Raw genomic sequence first — 4,611 nt, forward strand, 5'->3', positions numbered from 1 at the left:
ACCAAACACTAGGATTGTTGCCTGTCACTGCCTCAGAAAATACGGTTCACTACCCTCCCTTAAGTTAACTGACAACGGTGGCGAAAGGAAAGGTGTTACGTGGGCTCAAAGTTACAACAAAAATCTCAGGCACATTATGGAGACGGTTCGTTAAACGCTGCAAAAGAGAAAGAGAGAGAGAGAGAGATGATTTAATAGCTTTCAGTACAGATGGCTACCAACAGCTTTGCCGCAGTGGTAACACCGGTTCCCGTCAGATCACCGAAGTTAAGCACTGTCGGGCTTGACTAGCACATGGATGGGTCACTGTCCAGGCCGGCCGAGTGCTGTTGGCAAGCAAGGTACACTCCGTTCGTGTGAGGCCAATAGAGGAGGTACTTGACTGAGAAGTAGCGGCACTGGTGACGAAAACTGACAACGGCTGGGAGAGCGGTGTGCTGACCACATCTCTCCTTATCCGCATCCAGTGACGCGTGAGGACTGAGGGTGACGCAGCGGCCTGTCGGTACCGTTGGGCCTTCAAGATCTATTAGGACCGAGTTTGTTTGTTATAGTACTGCAGGTGGTGACTGTTGGGAGGCGTGGCAGATGGCTGGTGTGTCAGGAGACACTCTCCCAGTTCACCACTTGCCGGTTCCTCAGAGAAGAGGACGTGGTTGTAACCTGTGTACGCTGGTGGGCAAAGTAAAAGAAAAGTGACTTTTAACCATTTATATCTGACAATACATCTCTTCTTTAGCGATGTGTAACATCCACGAGATAAATTTTAGCTACAGTACGACGAGAGGAAATTATGCCTCTAACAGTTATAAACATTATCTATTCGACGTATGAAAAAACAGTGAAAACTTATAAATATTAATTATTTATATAATATTCTATGATGTAATTAGACATATCGATGTGCATCATACAAAGATAATGATAATTGTAAATTCCTTTTATGATCTGCGTTTGTCTTCCTTTGTTTTTACCTTTTGTTGGATGGATTTTGTAGATTGCGGACGCATATCAAACTGAGGTCTGTTAAGAAACTGTAATTATTTGTTAATTATTACCTGAAAATAGAGTTCATTATTATTATAAATATGAGTGAATAATTATTTGTAACTTTAATTCCTCTCTCAGTAAGCATTATGTGTGTTAATTATTTCTTTCCGCTGCAACGAGTGCAGCCATTGGTAATAGCGATTTGTATCGCGTTTTTGTCTGTGTTTTCCTTAGAAACAAATCAAATGTTTGCTTGATGAGATCTAAATACTGCACAATATGAAAGTATAGTTTATAGCGTTTAATAAACATTTTAAATATTTACTTATTTGCTGTAACAATAGAAAGTCTCTATCAATTGTCTGCCGCCATCTTAACAATTATCTCAGCGGCAAATTCCAATTCAAATTACTCAACTCTGCAGACATAAATGCCGACCGTAATACAAATGTGTAAAAATAAATGGGTGCCGGTGGTTCCGAACTCATTTTAAAGAAAATAATTCGAATCAGATTAGTTCTTAAAAAACAGTGCTCATAGCACGAACGTTATAACAAACTTTTCTAGCTGATGTATAGAGCCGAAATTAAATACGCACGAGTTGCGAAGAATATTGTTTCAGGCAACATACGTCAGTGTTGTGCGCGGCTGATATTCGGTGGTTTTCATGATCATTTTGCTGAAGATAACTGCTTCCATCTTAATCGATAGTTGTAGAGAATCTGTTGTATGAACTGTGATTTAGTGACACTTACACGACTTACAGGCAACACTTTAACACGACGTTAACTTGGAGTTCTTTAGCTCTTTAGCCGGAGAAAAATTATTTAGTAATTACTCAGTGTAATAAAATAAGATTATCGTTTCCATTTACAAATTAGTTAAATACCGAACCACTGAATAACACAGAGAACGCCACAGATGCTACGGTCGTCCTCTGCCGCTGCTTGTCCGTGTGCACCGCAAACACGCGGCAGCTACTCAGAAAGTGGATGCTGCGTCTCCAGCCTCCGCACTCGAAGAAGGTGGTGCGTGCATATGAGGCTTACACACGCCGGCCTAGGAGGTCCTCGGTCCCTTCCCGTAGTTGTGGCTCATCTCTGCTCTCTGAACTGCGATGACAGTTGTTGTCTGGTCCAGAAGTGCTCCGACATTCTCCTGCCATGCGCGTATGAGCCCTGGCTCCGCTGGAGTGTCAGGAAGGTGGCGTCCTGGCCCAAGTCGACATGGAAGACACCCAGGCCTTCTCATGTGCGTTGAAAGCTGTCAGCAGCGCCGAACTCGTGACTGGTGCTTTCGGAGAGGAAGACATCTCTCCGGCGGCTGTTGGCGGTGTTGAGTATGAGCATCAAATCTACAACAGACTTATACCTAGCGTTAATACCGTGTCAGAGAATCGAGTACATGCGTCCTGTACACCATCGATCCTTCTGACCAACTCTCTTCTGACTCAAATGCTGGAATATCGGCTAGTGTTGACCCAATGTCACTTGTAATGACCGCATAGGCCTTCCTAATATGAATGTATCAGAGATTCATATCGCTCCCTATTTGCTTAACACATTTATTATACCACCAGACTGGTCCGTAACGTTCAGTACGTCTACTTGCCTTAGCAATGCGGCTTTTTATTTCGCGTAACAAGGTGACGTTATACTTCTCTGTCGTTCTGCTTTACTAAGCTCCTGTTGATGCTAGCTACCCAGTTCACGCAAAGGGCTGATGTCCGCTTTCCGCGTGACCTGCTAACGCGATGAAACGCTGCCATTTCGTTTTGCACTTGTTGACACTCCCACCAAGAACACCAAGTGAACGAGGACTCGCAATTATGAAATTCTATGGTAAGCTGCCTGATACATGGTTGGTACGTAGCAGTGCAGATGGTTGTTTACAGGAAATTGGCCGAGTAATCCAATGCGTGACAAAAAAATGTGAATCACCCGAGGGACATGGTCGGATGTCAGTGTAAGCTCTTACAAGTACACACCATTGGCGGATATGTATGTGTTTAGAGTTGCAATTGTTTGTGACAGGCAGAACTGCCACTAGAGTACATTAGTGTTGTTTGTGTACGGTGTTGTTACCAGGCCTGGTCGGGTGTATAAGGGACGTGAACAGCATCAGAATATGTGTGATCACTGTGTGGGACAGTATCTGAAAAAGTATAAAAGGATCCTCACTGTGGATCCTCATTTTGCAGGCTGGTCGAATCGTGCAGTACCCAGATTTGTGGGGCATTCGGATGTCACAGTATCCCGATATTGGACTGTGTGGTAATGTGGAAGCAGACATGCTGGTTGTCAAGGTTCCGGATCTTCCAATCCGACCATTAAAAAGGTACGTCACCGTACTGTGCACCAACTACACCATAAACCCTTCACCGTTAAGCCGTGTGTGGCTCGTGTTCATGCCATTTCTTATTTTACATCTTGTTTTCACGGTACTGCCATCTCGTTATGTTAATTTTCAATTACTGTTGACACTGAGTTGCTGCCTTGCCTGCCAGTGAGCGGCAGCAGCAGCGCTTATCGATATAGGCCCTGCCATATTATCTTTGCTGGACTGCTATTACTTCCCGGTCCTCGTGTGTTACAATGTAGTTCGGATCTGCCATTGAGTTGGGAGGCGCTAGCAGTGCAGTTCGGACCTGGCAGTGTTTGACAGGACGCGGCAGAAGTTCAGTCGGGGCGCGGCTGCGGTGAGGTCCGGACAGCCTTGACTCGCCCGACGGTTGCCGAAACATATCACTTGAGTGCGGACCACGTTGGTTGGTCGTTGGTCGGTCGTCTTGTCGGACGACGTGTATGTTGGCCAGTGATCGCTTATGGGTTGGCTGCGTGTACCGACTCGTGATTCGTCCTTGTTATTGCACAGTCGCTGCCTGCTCTGTCCCTGCTGATGTGCGACAGTCGGTCGGTTGGTGTGGATCAGCCAGGAAATCTCCGCGCGGCGTTGTGGGCCGGGCCCGCTGGCGTTCTCTATGCAGTGTCGGAGTGTGTGGGAGCTGTTCCGACTGCTACGAGATTCGTGGCACACCGACCCAGGACATCAAAGTTGAGTGGAGATTTAATTACCGAAGCCAGTCTGTTCACATTGCACCGTTGGTCTTCATGGTTGGCTGTTGGAGGTATTTCCGTGAGCAACAGCGAGTGTTCGAGTTGGCGAAAGCTTGGCCACCATCCGGTGGAGTTTAACTGTATTTTGGTTACTTGAAGTCCAAGCACACGAGCGGAATTTTCTGCCATGTGGCCGTTAGCGTTCCGGTTACGAGCCCCGGCCGCTGACGTAAAATGAAGGCAGAGTTCTTTCCTCACCGTGTCGTCGCTGTCCAACACGTGTGTGTAGTTTTGACAACTTATGCATACTGGTTTGATGGCGGCTACGTCTTTTACGTTTTGGCTTTAGAGTTCCTTGTGTACTGGTCGGGTGGAAAGTAAGTCGCCTTGTTGGTGGGTCCGTTGACTGTCTCTTGGTTGGGTTGCCGGCGGATCTGAAATAGTTGGGCCGATTACCTGTCTCCCCTCAGCTAACGTTAATATTTCAAGTGCAGACCGACCCCCGGAAACGTCTGAGTGCCGCTTGCTGTATTGCCTTTTCTTATTGCTGTTTGATTGTGTATTT

At 46.1% G+C, this 4,611-nt stretch overlaps 1 pseudogene; it reads left to right on the forward strand.

Annotated features, from left to right (window-relative positions):
• Nucleotides 1–216: 216 nt before the first annotated feature.
• On the forward strand, nucleotides 217–335 carry LOC124778864 (annotated as a pseudogene).
• Nucleotides 336–4,611: the final 4,276 nt, after the last annotated feature.

Source organism: Schistocerca piceifrons, chromosome 2 (genome assembly GCF_021461385.2).
Source record: "Schistocerca piceifrons isolate TAMUIC-IGC-003096 chromosome 2, iqSchPice1.1, whole genome shotgun sequence".
NCBI classification, from domain to species: Eukaryota; Metazoa; Arthropoda; class Insecta; order Orthoptera; family Acrididae; genus Schistocerca; species Schistocerca piceifrons.